This window comes from Bos indicus x Bos taurus, chromosome 4, assembly GCF_003369695.1.
Source record: "Bos indicus x Bos taurus breed Angus x Brahman F1 hybrid chromosome 4, Bos_hybrid_MaternalHap_v2.0, whole genome shotgun sequence".
NCBI lineage: Eukaryota > Metazoa > Chordata > Mammalia > Artiodactyla > Bovidae > Bos > Bos indicus x Bos taurus.
Window position 1 is genome coordinate 77128613 of NC_040079.1, and position 18039 is coordinate 77146651.

The following is an 18039-nucleotide window of genomic DNA, read 5'->3' on the forward strand; positions in this document are numbered from 1 at the left end:
AACAAAAGAAAGACTCTAAGTGATTTGTTCCTGAATTTTAGAAATACCACCATACTTTTGAATATTCAATAACACTTGTTTGTACATCCTGTGAGTTGGCAGTTTGCATTTGTCCTTCTGTTTGTTTGGAAACAGAAAATAGCAGAGGGTTAAGATTAAAGGAAACATACAAAGCATTTTTCTTCAAGTTTATAAAGGGCTCATCGCCATGGAATGTGGCTGCCTAGATTTTTCAGTGAAAAATGCAGACCATTGTGCCCTTTTAGAAGAGGTGGTTGGAATATTGGGCCAGGAGTCTGCTAGCTCAGGAATTTACATATCTCACTTCCATGAAAGGATCTCTATTGTTCTGTAGACTGCTTTGCTATGACATAAAATATAATGGAAAATAGAAATGTTAGCAAAATGTCAATTTACTTTTGTATTTTCATGATCTGCTCCTTTGAGGGGGGAAAGGTGTTGTCATTTGTTAAAAATTATTTTGTACCAAATAATGGTTGATTTCAAGGATCAGAAAATCTTTATTATTACTTAGAATTAAATAACTAAATACTAATTAGAATTGAGAAATGAGTATAATTAAATCAGTATTATATTAGTAAGTCATTTTTCTTCCTTCATTCTTGCCTTTAATTCTAATTAAATTGGGAGGTGATACCCTACCAGGGGTCATTGCAAGGGTCCACCACTCTTGTTTCCTGTATATCGCCTATAGAGCAAATAGCCACAGGAACTCAATCCTATTGCTCAGTATAGCTCCGTTGGAGAAGTCAGGTTCCGAGATCTCTGTACAGCTTGTGAGGTAAGAACCAAAAGTGAGACATATCAAGGCTGTGGATTTGTTTCCTGGAACTCGTCCTTCCCTGAGAAAGCTTTAAGCATTTTTCTTCCTTTTTCAATGCTACCTACATAAGACATTTTGCATAGTCTGATTGGAATTCCCATAAGGCATACATGCAAATAGTATGCACAAGTACATAGAAGGGAAATATGTTAGGGGAAGCACACTGATTGAAACCGCCCACCCTGGCCAGGCACCATAGTAACCATTTGCATGAGTTGTTTTATGACTGGCGATCCTGATAAGGAATACGGAACTAATAAGCCACCACCAACCGGAAGAGTTCGGGAAGGGTCTAAAGGAGACACAGCGTGTCTGTCCACTTCCCAGAATCCCTCTTGCTAGCATCCATCTTGGCTGAGCAATGCGTGTACCACCAGGAAAGACTCTGAATTAGAGTGATTGGCGAAAGACCACCCGTAAACTAATCCCATCACGATAAAACCCGAGACTGCGAGCCACGCGGCAGAGCAGTTCTCCTGGGTTCCCTTACCCTACTGCTCTCCACCCGGGTGCCCTTTCCCAATAAAATCTCTTGCTTTGTCAGCACATGTGTCTCCTCCGACGATTCATTTCTGAGTGTTAGACAAGAGCCCAGTTTCGGGCTCTGGAAGGGGTCCTCCTTCCTGCAACAAATATGTAAACAAAGTACTAGTACTTGCAGGCTTACTGACGTGTAAGCTACCATCCACATTCTCTATATACCAGAAAAAGTATTAATATTTCAAACCCTTAAATTTATTTCACTTTCCAAAATCTTTACCAACTAGGCCATGTAATGGCCAATCAGTTCTTCCTTTAGTATATTAGGATCAAATCTGGATGACAAATGAGAGGCATAAACTAATGTCAGAATATACAATGTGTTGGAAAATTCATTTTGGGCAAAAAATGATTAATTTCCGCTGGCAATATTTTTTAAAGTTTGAAGGCATTATGTTCTAAAATTAAAATTTAAAACCTTCTTTGAGGGTTGCAAAACAATTTTTCCTCATAATCATGTTTAATGACTTCCCCCTGAATTTGTTATTTTAACTGTGCATTTTTTAATGTTTTATAATATTCACTACTGCTTTTATGTTATAAAATACAAACCTCCCACACCTAGTATGCATAATGTTGTCAAATCAATGTTTCTATGAGAACCTTAACTTTCAATATATTGACTTTTTATGTGCTTAACCCTTGTGAATTAAAAGCCCATTAACACGGTTTTTGGCAATCAATTTGTTTTTCTATTTATTTAGAACATACTCTAATCATTAAGAAAAATCACATAACAAAATTTCAATTTTCTTTCCTAATTTATCTGCATGTTTCAGAGGCTACACACTTTGACTAATTAAATACTTGTTAGTGCAGTAACGTGCTGCTAGCACAATGTAAGCTTGCCCACAAGCTTGAGGGCAATTTCCAGGGCTGCTGACTTGACTAGCATGAGTTGCCTCACTGAATTCTAGTGAACATGTCTGGGGCTGTGCTTTTCTTGGAAGGACCATTAGTACTTCGGTTTACTGGTTGGTTTTCCGTCTACACCTTGCACATCAGGCCAGTGTGACAGAGTTCTTGCCTCAGGGATTCTGCCTGTGACTGCATCATTGTTACCTGTTGTTATTGACCTGCCTAATGCTAGCTGCCTGATAGGACCGGGGGCCCGCCCACTTCAGTGTTCTTGATGAAGTTCTACAGTGCAATCTTAAATGCTGCAATTCCCATATTTGGCATCAATCTCCTACTCTTTACTCTCATTATGTTCTTCTAATTACAGCCTCCAGTCTCCTGATCTCTCTTAATTTTCCTGATGTTCCTCATATTTGACTTCACTTGCTTTTCTACCTACTAAAGGACTGGGGATCTGAAATGTCGTCTTTCCTTTAGTTCATCTTCAACATTTCCCATAGCTTAATAAGCCTCTGAGTTCTCTATCAGCTATTTAATTCATAGACTACAGCTGCTGTAGAAAACCATGAGCTTTCACTGACAAAGTACCCTACAGATTCAGGCTTTTTCATGTTAGTTTTTTTTTTTCTTGACAAGTTTTTTGTTCATTCATTTTTATAATCTGAAGTATAGTTGATTAATGAAGTTGTGCCAATCTCTGCTGTACAGCAAAGTTGACTCAGTTTTACACATATATACATTCTTTCTTTAAAATATTCTTTTTCATTATATTTTATGTCAGGAGATTGGATATAGTTCCCTATGGTATGCATAAGGACTTTGTTGTTTATCTGTTCTAAATGTAATAGTTTGCATCTACCAACACCAAATTCCCAGCTCTTCCCTCTCTGCTCCCCCTTCTAATGTTGGCTTGATTCTACTGATGGATGGAAATCCTTTTAATAAGGATCTCCTTCCCTCTCTGACACCACCCCACCATTTTCAAATACGCAAAGGCTTTGACTTTCAGCAGAAGACATTAGCTCATTCTCTTTCTGGTGATAAAGAGATATTCTGAAATAAAATTTCTTAAAGTTTCCTAATGTCTACCTCCTTCATCTGCATGATTTTCATCCTTAATTCTAATCATCCATCCATCTTATCATGACTAATCTCTTCTGTTTTCTCTCAAAGTCTAGTTTTTATGTTTTATCAGTTACACATTATATTTTAAAGACTCTATACTTCTACAAGATTTGTTATTCTACAAGTGTACAAGCTTTTATTTTGTAATGAAGACTTTTATCACCCCTCTCCAACACACTTTTCATTTTATCCACTTTTAACTCTTTAGCTGATTTCTGTTTTACCTCAACATCTTTGAATAATTAACTTATGGTTCTTGTTTTTATTTTAGTCACTATTGTGAAAGTGTCAGTTGCTCAGTCGTGTCCAACTCTTTGCGACCCCATGGACTATAGCCAGGCTCCCCTGTACATGGGATTCCCCAGGAAAGAATATTGGAGTAGGTTCCCATTCCCTTCTCCAGGGGATCTTTCTGACCGAGGGATCGAATCCAGGTCTCCCACATTGCAGACATTCTTTACCATATGACTCACAGGAAACTACTGATTTCTTGGTAAAGCAAATGAAGATTTTGGCTCTTTTTGCCCATATTTCTTATATCACTTCCTCACATCACTTCCTCCTTTTTTCCTCCTCCCATTCTCCCAGTAGAACAAACCTGCATTAGATTACTATTTAACATTTACTATAATAATACTATGTAAATCTATTTCCAGCAGAACTATGTACTGCACTGATTAATTTTCCTTCCTTATATATTTTTACTCTAGATTGAATATTTAAATTTCTACATTTCCACATATTGATCAATATTTCAATTAATTAATTCTCTTTTCCTTGGATACACAAATCTCTCAGAATATACAAGAATATTTAATATTTTGTCAAGTTTAACCAATTGAAGACATTTCTCCTAGAGACTTTTGACCTGTTTCAATGTGGACTATGCTCATCTACTACACAGCAGTCATCCTGGGAGCACCGTTTGCCACCATCCTGGGGATTCACTTTGCCTCTTCCCTCTGTTTTATTCCCTTTTTCCCAGATCCTGTATCTCTTTTTGTAGTCCATTCCCTCATTTTGGCAGAGCAGAAAGTCAGAAATCTTTCATCAAAAGTTATATGGGAGCTACATTTTTTGAGACTTTGCATGTCTGAAAATGTCTTTATGCAACCCTCATGAGAGGCAAATTTGACTCAGTATTTCAGGAAAATAGCATAATGAAAGCATATTTCCATCTTGCTCCTCTTCTTAATGTCACCACCATTTTTCCAGTCATGCATGCCCTGAAACTTTCCATAAGTGTCACATTTCAGGTCTCTTTCACTCTTACTATATCTCCAAATAGTTGGCAAATTCCATGCCCTATAACTCCACAGTGTCATCCTTCTATCCTGTACTATCTCTGCTTCAAAGACCTCCCTCCTGGACCAAACAACGTCCGTGTCATTGGTGTGCTTGTCTCTCCCTTTGAGTTTGTCACTGAACTACCTGATTAGCCATAGTAGAGGACGAAGTTAATCACAGCCTCTTCAAAGAGTTTACCTACCCAATCTGTAGTCAAGAAATTTGACTGAAAAAAGTAAAGAAAGGAAAATACTACAATTTAAAAACAGTCAGAAAAAGCTCAGATTCTATCACTGACAATAAAGGCAGCTCTCATGGTATGTCAGGTTACAGAGTCTCTTTAGAGGGATTTGCCTTGATGGAACATGTGAGAGGACATAATACAGGAATTTTCCACATCAGAAATATCTTCATTTATCCTTTCATTTTAGCCCAAATTTTCCACGATTAGAATTACTCTTTGGCCTAGACAAGATAGAAACTAACTTTAAAGCATATGCTATAGTAGATGGGAATGTGAGCCACGGAGTCAAACTGCCTGAGCTTGTTGATGCTCTACCATGTGCTATCAGTAATATCTTGAGGAAGGTTTTTCATCTCTATAAACTCTAGGAATAATAGTAGGAATAATACCAGTAGCATCTTTAAGTAGTTAGTTTGGAGAACAAATGAAATAATCCATATAAAGTACTTAATGTCTGGAAAATTCCAGGCACTCAGAAAAAATTATGTTAAGTACTCTTGTCTGAAAGAACAGAGATGACATCAAGGATAATTGCTTTTCCCCATGAATTCTTGCCACAAATTATTAACTGAGCACTTATGTGCCAAACACTATTCAGGATACCTGGTATATATCTTTGAGGAACACAGAATAGAAAAGGAACTTACATTCTAACAAGAAGAGACAGAGAATAAATACATAAAACATTTTTTTCTAAGTTATATAATATTCTATAAAAGGGTTAAATGACCATAAACCAAGGCATTGGCATCTATGGACTATTTAATGAGTAAATTACTGAGATTTTTAACCATTTTTTTAGACAATACAGAGCAAAACTTTGACTAGAAAGACTGTAAAGGAGCTGAAAGGAAGCAGAGACTTGCAATATGTGGGCTGCAAGCCCCAGAGGGGTGAATTGAGTTTGGCTAGGGACCTGTGGGGAAGAAGGCAATGGCAACCCAATCCAGTACTCTTGACTGGAAAATCCCAGGGACAGGGGAGCCTGGTGGGCTGCAGTCCATGCGGTCGCTAAGAGTCGGACACAACTGAGTGAATTCACTTCCATTTTTCACTTTCATGCATTGGAGAAGGAAATGGCAACCCACTCCAGCGTTCTTGCCTGGAGAATCCCAGGGACAGGGGAGCCTCGTGGGCTGCCATCTATGGGGTCGCACAGAATCGGACACAACTGAAGTGACTTAGCAGCAGCAGCAGGGACCTGTGGGAGTCAGCAGAAGATCCACAAAGAACCTGACTATATTTAAAAAGGAATCACTAAAGTCTTAGAGAGAAACTTCACTTAGTGCATGTACTTGGTCTAGTTTATACACTGGTGTCCAATAGGTATTTTTGAAATTTCAAGGCTATTTTCATAAGGTTGATAAGTATAACAGAGCATACTGGACTCTGATGACTGGTATATGTACACACACATAGACACACACACACACACACACACACACACACACACACATTACCCTTCATTTTATTTTAAATTTTGTTTTATTTTTAAACTTTACATAATTGTATTAGTTTTGCCAAATATCAAAATGAATCCGCCACAGGTATACATGTGTTCCCCATCCTGAACCCTCCTCCCTCCTCCCTCCCCATACCATCCCTCTGGGTCGTCCCCGTGCACTAGCCCCAAGCATCCAGTATCGTGCATTGAACCTGGACTGGCATCTCGTTTCATACATGATATTTTACATGTTTCAATGCCATTCTCCCAAATCTTCCCACCCTCTCCCTCTCCCACAGAGTCCATAAGATTGTTCCATACATCAGTGTCTCTTTTGCTGTCTCGTACACAGGGTTATTGTTATCATCTTTCTAAATTCCATATATATGCGTTAGTATACTGTATTGGTGTTTTTCCTTCTGGCTTACTTCACTCTGTATAATAGGCTCCAGTTTCATCTACCTCATTAGAACTGATTCAAATGAATTCTTTTTAATGGCTGAGTAATACTCCATTGTGTATATGTACCACAGCTTTCTTATCCATTCATCTGCTGATGGACATCTAGGTTGCTTCCATGTCCTGGCTATTATAGACAGTGCTGCGATGAACATTGGGGTACACGTGTCTCTTTCCCTTCTGGTTTCCTCAGTGTGTATGCCCAGCAGTGGGATTGCTGGATCATAAGGCAGTTCTATTTCCAGTTTTTTAAGGAATCTCCACACTGTTCTCCATAGTGGCTGTACTAGTTTGCATTCCCACCAACAGTGTAAGAGGGTTCCCTTTTCTCCACACCCTCTCCAACATTTATTATTTGTAGACTTTTGGATCGCAGCCATTCTGACTGGTGTGAAATGGTACCTCATAGTGGTCTTGATTTGCATTTCTCTGATAATGAGTGATGTTGAGCATCTTTTCATGTGTTTGTTAGCCATCTGTATGTCTTCTTTGGAGAAATGTCTGTTTAGTTCTTTGGCCCATTTTTTGATTGGGTCATTTATTTTTCTGGAGTTGAGCTGTAGGAGTTGCTTGTATATTTTTGAGATTAGTTGTTTGTCAGTTGCTTCATTTGCTATTATTTTCTCCCATTCTGAAGGCTGTCTTTTCACCTTGCTGATAGTTTCCTTTGATGTGCAGAAGATTTTAAGGTTAATTATGTCCCATTTGTTTATTTTTGCTTTTATTTCCACTATTCTGGGAGGTGGGTCATAGAGGATCCTGCTGTGATGTATGTCAGACAGTGTTTTGCCTATGTTCTCCTCAAGGAGTTTTATAGTTTCTGGTCTTATGTTTAGATCTTTAATCCATTTTGAGTTTATTTTTGTGTATGGTGTTAGAAAGTGTTCTAGTTTCATTCTTTTACAAGTGGTTGACCAGTTTTCCCAGCACCACTTGTTAAAGAGATTGTCTTTAATCCATTGTATATTCTTGCCTCCTTTGTCAAAGATAAGGTGTCCATATGTGCGTGGATTTATCTCTGGGCTTTCTATTTTGTTCCATTGATCTATATTTCTGTCTTTGTGCCAGTACCATACTGTCTTGATGACTGTAGCTTTGTAGTAGAGCCTGAAGTCAGGTAGGTTGATTCCTCCAGTTCCATTCTTCTTTCTCAAGATCGCTTTGGCTATTCGAGGTTTTTTGTATTTCCATACAAATTGTGAAATTATTTGTTCTAGCTCTGTGAAGAATACTGTTGGTAGCTTGATAGGGATTGCATTGAATCTATAAATTGCTTTGGGTAGTATACTCATTTTCACTATATTGATTCTTCCAATCCATGAACATTGTATATTTCTCCATCTATTAGTGTCCTCTTTGATTTCTTTCACCAGTGTTTTATAGTTTTCTATATATAGGTCCTTAGTTTCTTTAGGTAGATATATTCCTAAGTATTTTATTCTTTCTGTTGCAATGGTGAATGGAATTGTTTCCTTAATTTCTCTTTCTGTTTTCTCATTATTAGTGTATAGGAATGCAAGGGATTTCTGTGTGTTGATTTTATATCCTGCAACTTTACTATAGTCATTGATTACTTCTAGTAATTTTCTGGTGGAGTCTTTAGGGTTTTCTATGTAGAGGATCATGTCATCTGCAAATAGTGAGAGTTTTCCTTCTTCTTTTCCAATTTGGATTCCTTTTATTTCCTTTTCTGCTCTGATTGCTGTGGCCACAACTTCCAAAACTATGTTGAATAGTAATGGTGAAAGTGGGCACCCTTGTCTTGTTCCTGACTTTAGAGGAAATGCTTTCAATTTTTCACCATTGAGGATAACGTTTGCTGTGGGTTTGTCATATATAGCTTTTATTATGTTGAGGTATGTTCCTTCTATTCCTGCTTTCTGGAGAGTTTTTATCAGACCCATCACAAGCACGGAAATTGAAACTATAATCAAAAATCTTCCAGCAAACAAAAGCCCGGGTCCAGATGGCTTCACAGCTGAATTCTACCAAAAATTTAGAGAAGAGCTAACACCTATCCTGCTCAAACTCTTCCAGAAAATTGCAGAGGAAGGTAAACTTCCAAACTCATTCTATGAGGCCACCATCACCCTAATACCAAAACCTGACAAAGATCCCACAAAAAAAGAAAACTACAGGCCAATATCACTGATGAACATAGATGCAAAAATCCTTAACAAAATTCTAGCTATCAGAATCCAACAACACATTAAGAAGATCATACACCATGACCAAGTGGGCTTTATCCCAGGGATGCAAGGATTCTTCAATATCCGCACATCAATCAATGTAATACACCACATTAACAAATTGAAAAATAAAAACCATATGATTATCTCAATAGATGCAGAGAAAGCCTTTGACAAAATACCCTTCATTTTTAAAGGCAGAAAGTAGAAGGATGGTGTGGCAAAAAAATTCTTAGAATTGAAATTCAGGATATCAGCTTTCTATTTGAATATTTTAGATATGTGGTTCTGGGTTAAAATATCATTTAGTTGATCATCAGTGTTCTTATTATACAGTGAGGCAAATATTGGGTGTAAAAGGGTATTATAAAAATAAAAATATGAGCACTATGGCAACACAATTGCATTCCTCTTTAGTAATATTAATACACTAAGAAAATACAATTCTAACAAACTTGATTGACGGCATCTCATTTTAGAATTTTTATAATGGAAACTTCAAATGAATTAATTTCATTAATGCTAAAATTTCTTAAGAAAAAGTTCTTAAGCCTAAGGACTCAGGTTGCCCCCTTCTGTTGTCTGGGTGTACAATAAGTCAGTTCCTTTGATTACATGCTAAAATGTGGGATATAATGATTTAGTCACTATTTATGAGGATCCTCTGCCTTTTGTTAGACAGACACTTAAGGCCAATAAAGCCTATTGATTAGATTGCAAGAAGTTTTCTATCCTTTGCTTAATCACTTGAAAAGTGTGAAAGTGCTCATAAAACTTGATTAGTGGATCATTTACTTTTACCCTGAGGCACAGGACCTTCAATAAGAATACTCACAAAAGAAGATTTTAGATCTATGTGTCTGGGGGAAAAAAAGGTATTAGTTGAGGTTAAATCAGTTGGTGCCAGAAGAAGAAAGCAATTGGCTGAAGAAAGAGAAAGCAATTGGTGATCTATGAACATCTTTCAGAAAGAAACACAATTCTAAAAATAAAGCAAATAATGTGAAATGTAATGAAAGGTTATACAAAGGTAATTTATAGTTAAAGGTAATTCGTACCTAGAATGGAGAAATAGTTTAAGTTGAATTTCCTGCAGATACTTACCTTATTTTTATGCTGAAATAATTATAGCCACTTCCCTATCTTAGAAGATTATGAATAGAAAGATGATAGTGAAGCAACACTCAGCAGTAACAACAAGTAATCATGCAACATTAGGAACAGGGTGGAAGCTAGGGAGAATGAACAAGGAAATAGATGATTCATCACATAGCTAAAGTTGAAGCTCACCTTCTTTTATTGCTCTTCTATATTTGGTTAGTACTTCCCTAAGTGGTATTTAGAAATGTCCAAAATAAATTTTATTATCCAAATTATAGTTTAAATATTCATTCTTTATTATGTCTTCCTAACCACTCTTCCAAAGGAAAAAAAAAATTAAAAGGAATGGAAATGGAGGAAATGCACTAAATTATGTCTTTGCTTTATCACCTATTACTTTATTTCTTTAAAAAACAACTTACTGAATAATTGCTAAATTAAGTAGTGCATGGATCACATTTCCTTCAGGAGTTAATGAAAGGATATAGTACTTGTGCTCAAAAGACATGTTCTGAAAAGGATGGATTTGCTCCCAAATGGCTAGCTTATTATTGATACACAGTGCAAGCAGATGAAAGCCACGTGCATTTTGTTACCATGGCAACTGGGGGGTGCCAATGAATTTATTTTTTAAATTCTACTATTTAAATGAAGGAATGTTGCACCTTTGGCCTCAGTAAGAAAAGGGCATGATGTTGGTGGTAAATGTAACTCTAAGGCACATTTCCCTTTAGCTTTAGAATATTTCCTAATTTTAGTAAATTGTTTAAGAAAGTCACTGGCTTACCAGAAAGTATTACTATCTTGATGATGGTCAGTCCAGTCATCTAACAAGATCTATTTTGATGAGCTGAAAGTTCCACAGTGCCCATTGCATTGCACACAGATGCGTGACTGTGTGAGAATCTGAAAAAGTGAATTCTTTTCTTGTGCATGTTTATGAATATATTTTCTCTTTTTCCCTGGTGTCTCTTTAACTGAAAACTGGAGAAAATAAATCTTGACAGCTAGGGTAACTTCCTGTGGATTCAACCTTTAAGTAATTTACTTTTAGATTCCTGAAGACACTTCTTTACTGTATCAGTTACTTACTAGCAAGTGTGAACACTCTCATGGATTTTTCTGTGTACTTCCAATAAAAACATTCAGGAGATTCATTGACTGATAGCACTTACCAATTTTTACATAATCAGCCTAGGTCTTGGATTCTTTACATTCATTTTCAATTATATAAAATCCATAAGTGTGATTTTATACAGACATAGAGCTAAAGCAAGCAAATTAAATGATATAGTTTACTTGATTGGGCCATTGATTCCTATGTGATAGATTATAAAGAAATGTGAGATTTATAGATTTCACATCAACTAATACAGTGGACTGGGTTAAGGTCAGAAAGGAAAACATACCATCCAATTAATCACATATTTTATAAGATTTATTGCCTCCTCAATAAAACACTATGAATGTTCTATATAATATCAAAGTTGTGACAGCTCCATGCACAAAATACCAGTAGTAACTATGACTTATTTTCTTAACTGTATATTGCTCTAAACCTTGGGAATTATTTTAAAACTGTCTTATCCTCAGAAATAGGATACTATCTATTATTATTGAAAACTGCATTGACATATACTACTAGTAATGCTACATATCTTTCAGACACAGAGACATTTTTGAAGAAGAAAGCTCTCCTTGAATATCTCTGGATATAAAGGTTTAGACTAATGTCCCATGTGGAACCAATTACTGTTTTACGTTTTAACAGTTTGCACTGAGGCAGCTTCACACCCAAATGGATGGTTTCTAACATGCAGGATGCATCAGAATGACAAGGAGGCTTGTTAAACACAGATTGTTGGGTGTCACATCTGCAGTTTGTGATACAGTGAGTCTTGGGTTGGGCCTGAGAATTAGTATTTCTAAAAAGTTCCCAGGTGATGGTGATGCTTCTAGTCCAGGGACAGTAAATTGAGAACCACTGCTGTAACCTCACTCATATCTCAGGAAACCCAAACTAAAAGCTGTGTTAAGTTTCATTGTTAATTTAGCCACAACAGCTCAAAAAGCAAGTGGTTCATAATTTGTCATCAGTCTTAGAGTAATCTTCTGCCTGCAATGTGGGAGACCCGGGTTCGATCCCTGGGTTGGGAAGATCCCCTGGAGAAGGAAATGGCAACCCACTCCAGTATCCTTGCCTGGAGAATCCCATGGACAGAGCAGCCTGATAGGCTACAGTCCACAGGGTCACAAAGAGTTGGACACGACTGAGCGACTTCACTTACTTTAGAGTAATCTATAGCTGCATACTGGATTCAGAGAAAACAATTCATTTGTCATTTGTGGTGTACAGGTGAATGGAGTTGCAAGAAGTACACTGGAAAATCAAAGTACTCTCTTATGCTATTGCATATCGCTTTTTCACAGTTCTCTTAGGAGTTAATCAAATTTGGGGGGAAAAATCAACACACCTCCATTTATGCTTTCTTATAAATAACTTTCATTACTACTTGAAATAATTAAACTATCTTGGTCCTACATGTACAACAATATGGCTTAAATTCTGAAAAACATAGGAGGCTTGTATATGGCTCACCAGGAGTGAATAAGGCAAGAAAAACAAGTATCTAATGCAGAAAATCTCCTGTATTATGAAAAAAACTATGGTGAATGAAATAAGAAGACATAAATGAAAAATGTGTGAATCTCCAACAACCAAGAAAATGTAACATCTGACGTTATCTGTGCCAAGGTATTGGATGCACTAAATGATAAATTATAGCTTGTCTACAACTATTCTAAACAGACTAAATCAGGGGATGGGCAGCTACATTGTGGAATTAGTATCCATAAGGCTCTCTATTGGAACAAATTATTTAGAAGACGTATTCATGGCACAGTGGTAAAGAATCCACTTGCCAATGCAGAAGATACAGGAGATACAGGTTCAATCCCTGGGTCAGGAAGATCCCCTGGAGTAGGAAATGGCAACCCACTCCAGTATTATAACCTGGAAAATTTCATGAACAGAGGAGCTCGGCAGACGGGCTACATCCATGGCCTCGCAAATCATTGGACACGACTGAGCACACACACATGTATGCATGTACATGACCCACCAAGTCTTTCATCACTTCTATGACTCTATTTACAGAATTATGTCCCTGCTCTAAACACCAGAGAAGATGTGAGTCAGAGATAAAAAAAAATGTCATCCAAAAGTCAAAGTTTATTATATTGATCTTTATCAGTTGAACTCAAAGCCCATGACACTAAGTAAGGAAGACAGGCAACATTTGCAGGTTATCATTTTTAAAGTTGATGCATGCATGTACATTTTTAATTTTAAGGCTTCTACACTAAATGATCATACTTGATTACTGACAGTAACAAGACACTGTTGACGGCACACACACTGAGGAAGACCTGGGGCAAAATGAATGATTTCCTAATTGCACAGCATTTGAGTCATTACAGCTTTGATGACAAAGAATTAGAAAACTAATCCTTAACCATTCCTTCACAACAAAGTTCATCTCTTCTACCCAAGAGATTGTTGAGGAATCTTTAGCTGCACAAATTACTTTCTTCAGCAAAATTCTGCCTTTACCTCAGTCACATTCACAGTCTAGATATAGAGACATGACTAAATAAAATGACTCATCCAAGGAAAATCAGATTCCTAGATAATTTGTGCTTGGCTGTTTGATCCACTCTTGCAATATATAATAATCCTAATTCCAGGATAAAGGAACACTGTACCTTCACTGATAAATCAGGGTAGTAAACCATAATCTTAAGAGTCTTAAGTTATTAAGTTCCTGATTTTTTAAGAGAATAGAAGATGTTACCAATTAATTCCACTTTGAAATTTTATTTTAATTTTCTAATATTTAATGTAGATATATTCTATATCTGGTATTCTATAGGATTAATAAAAATACATTTTGATTACCTAATTTATGATTTAATAGATGATGTTTCAAAATTACATACTGGGCTAAAGGAAAGAGCTATAGTGACTTTTTATAGAAACAGTATGTATTTAGCTTGAAGCTTTTAGACTCTTCTCATATAAGTTAATTTGGGCCAGAACTAAACTACAGAGATATTACCAGCCCTCTGAGCAATACACAGACACTCTACTCTTTGACCTTCATTGCATATAAGGTTTAGTGGATCATAACTTTATCATTTTACCTCTATTAGAATCTTACAATGACATTAACTTTTAGTATCACCATATGGCTCTATAGAATTCTTTTTTTTTTTTTAAACTTTACATAATTGTATTAGTTTTGCCAAATATCAAAATGAATCCGTCACAGGTATACATGTGTTCCCCATCCTGAACCCTCCTCCCTCCTCCCTCCCCATACCATCCCTCTGGGTCATCCCAAAAATGCCCAAGGTAGATCATAGAATACAAAGTCTATAGACTACCAGAAAATCCAGATGGAGGTAAGAAGACATTTAACTAATCAGGAATTTTGAAACACTGACAGGTTTGTCAGATTATATGGTGCAAATCATATAGCTGAATGATCATTTTTTATTTATTGAGGTTATCAAGTATACACCAGAGAAGGCAATGGCACCCCACTCCAGTACTCTTGCCTGGAAAATCCCATGGACAGAGGAGCCTGGTAGGCTGAAGTCCACGGGGTCACTAAGAGTCGGACACGACTGAGCGACTTCACTTTGACTTTTCACTTTCATACACTGGAGAAGGAAATGGCAACCCACTCCAGTGTTTTTGCCTGGAGAGTCCCAAGGATCGGGGAGCCTGATGGGCTGCCGTCTACGGGGTCGCACAGAGTCGGACACGACTGAAGCGACTTAGCATAGCATAGCATCAAGTATACACATGTCAAATAATTATGGAAGGAAGAAAAGAAGAAGGATGAGTCGGTCATGAAATGCTGAGCCATATGGCCCAGCTCCTCTTTAAGAAACCAAGAAAGAACGATTTGACTTATCAAATGAAATAATCGGCATTTGAAAAAAAAAAAAAAAAAAACAACACACACAGTACCTTGCCTTTTTTTCTTTTTTTTAAGCTAACAAACAATTTTATGCCTCTGAAGGTTAAACAAAAAAGGGATGGCCGGAAGACGCAGAATACTATTTCTGTCTTTCTAAGACCTAAATGTTAGACATGCAACCATCAGCAACCTAGCCTTGATCTATGTGATCCTTTAGGTTTGAAGGACAGTAGGACTCAGTTTCTATGCAATTATCATAAGTTCCCAGACCCTCTAGCCTTCTTTCCAGGTAACTATGTGCACTTCTTTATTGCACAGCAAATTAAAAGTGATACAAGTTAGAGGAATGTATACAATGAACTGTCAAATATTCATTTGTGACCTTTGTTGGAAATACTTATATAAAAATATCAGAATAAAACCACATGGTAACAAATATATTTGGCTTTATAGATTCTCAAATCAGTGTTTCTGTGATTTGCAATTATCGTGAGAGATTAAGAGAAGTTTTACAAATCAAAATATACAAAATAAAATTTTAAGGACATTTCAAAAGAATGCTAATTAAGGTACTCCTGCACAAGATATTGAATTAAATAGTGAATTATCAAAATAAATATTAGTTTCTTTGGAGAGAATATATGTAATTTTAGATAAATCCTTATTTACTGTATCAAGAACACAAAACACAAGGTTATCTGCCAGATCAACTGAGACAAAGTACAAAAGATGAGAACACCATCAATGTAGCTGTTGACTCAGAAACCTCCCCAGAGAAGCGTGAGTGGTTGGGGAGCTAACATCTGATAGGTTGACAGTTCTCTGGCTTTCAAACCCAAAGTATTAAGGACTGTCCCCTAGAAGAAGGATTAAAAAGTCTTGTAGTTAAAAAAAAACTAGAAAGGCAAAGGCTGGCCAAACAGGACTGTAGGGCATTAATGAATCCATATTAAAATCAACATTCTTTGTAAGTTTAAGAAAAGCTAAGCATTCTGTACCTCCCTAAACAGTTACACTTCAATGGTTCCTTTGGAATGTGTGTGTGTGTGTCTGCGCATGGGTGCTCAGTTGTGCCTGACTTTTTGTCAACAGGCTCCTCTGTCCATGGAATTTTCCAGGCAAGGATACTGGTGTGGGGTGTCATTACCTACTCCAAGGGAACTTCTCAGCCCAGAGATTAAGCCCACATTTCTCACACCTCCTGCATTGGCAGGCAGATTTTTTTAACATTTCATCACCTGGGAAGATCTCCTTTGGAATAAGTATTGCTAAACATTTTCTAAAAGGGTCAAACAGCAATTAGCTAGGCATTGCCAGCCATAAGTCATAGTGCTATCTGTTAAACTCTATCACTGCAAGTGCAAGCAGTCACAGACAATGCATGAAGGAATGAGTGTGGCTGTTTTCCAATAAATCTTTATTTATAAGACAATAGGCTGGATTTGACCTGCAAGTAGTAGCCTGTCCATCTCTGCATCACGTCTTTTGCCCCTTTGTGTCTTGATGCTCTTTTCTCCTCAGTCTGTACTTGTAAACCAAAAGAAAGAAAAAGCAAAGTTGCTTAGTCATGTTCTATTCTTTGCGACCCCATGGACTGTGGCTTGCCAGGCTCCTCTGTCCACGGGATTTACCAGGCAAGAATACTGGAATGGGTGGCCATGTCCTTCTCTAGGGGATCTTCCCAACCCAGGGATCAAACCCAGGTCTCCCACATTGCAGGCAGACTCTTTATCACTTGAGCCACCAGAGAATCTGCAACTCAAATGCTGGAATTTGGGTACACCACCTTGATATAGAGAAAAAATATGACCGTTTGTGACAGTGTGACCCGTGTTAAGTGTAACATTTTACATATGTGTTCATTATTCCTTTGAAAATTCCTTAAAACATAACTAGGTAGGTTTCTAATACACAGAAACAAAAAAGGGAGGAAAATCTATGAGAAAGACCAATAGAAATCTGTCCCCCAAGAAGCAAAACTGCCCTTAAGGAATATTTGAACTAATTTCAACACATAACTGCAAGGAGAATTATGATTTGTGACACCACATCAAGTGTAGAAACACACCTGTTCCTATAAGTAAAGCAGTAAGCAAGCTTCTCCATGCCCTAGGTATAGTACTGACGGTGCTGCATCTTTATGTGGTAAATAATGATATCTTGTTGACCTTGTTACCATGGGGTATAACTTCATTAACAATGCTTCTAACAGCCTATGAAATTCAGTAGACATTTAATATAGGGAAGAAGTATTGAGCCTCTACGTGCTTCTGAACTTCAAAAGTAAATTTTATCATGTTATATCTATAATGACCCATATGTATGCTACATATCTACCAGGGGAGTCAAGTTACATGTGATTTGTAGGAGAAACTGACAGTCACATTCACATTTTATATGTATAAGAAATTGATGTTTTCTGATATCTCATGCTCATGCTCAGTCACACTTCAGTTGTGTCTGTTCTGTGCAACCCCATGGACTGTAGCCCACCAGGCTCCTCTGTCCATGGGATTTTCCAGGCACTGGAGTGCCTGGAGTGGGTATTTTCTAATATAAATATCAACAATCACATGATGAATTGTACCTGAAGAATATACAGATGCCTATAAACTGTATGTTTAAGACCATATCTTAAAACTAGCATAATACATGAAAACAAGACAAAGAAAAAGAGAATTATATTAGGCTAAGCAATTTAAGATATTTGATTATTCACTGCATTAAAGCAAAATATTAAAATAATTAGAGGGCTTTCTCTTGCTGAGACAATCTGCTAATAATACATTCAGTAATACAGTTTTGAAATTTTTTTAAACAAATTTATCATTTGTCCAAAGACATATGGGATGTTTGTGAATGGATGTTTATCTACTAGAAAAAAGAAAAAGATATGACTGATGAATATAGCAAAGGAAGGAATTTTAGGGGAAGTTTCTTTGTATAAATAATAATATTAA

The 18039-nt window shown here is 36.8% G+C and overlaps 1 protein-coding gene across 12 annotated transcripts in view; it reads right to left on the reverse strand.

The window, feature by feature from the left end:
* The window catches only part of MAGI2 (membrane associated guanylate kinase, WW and PDZ domain containing 2), a 1464809-nt gene that overhangs the window by 654734 nt on the left and 792036 nt on the right, over nucleotides 1-18039 (reverse strand). The window lies entirely within an intron of this gene.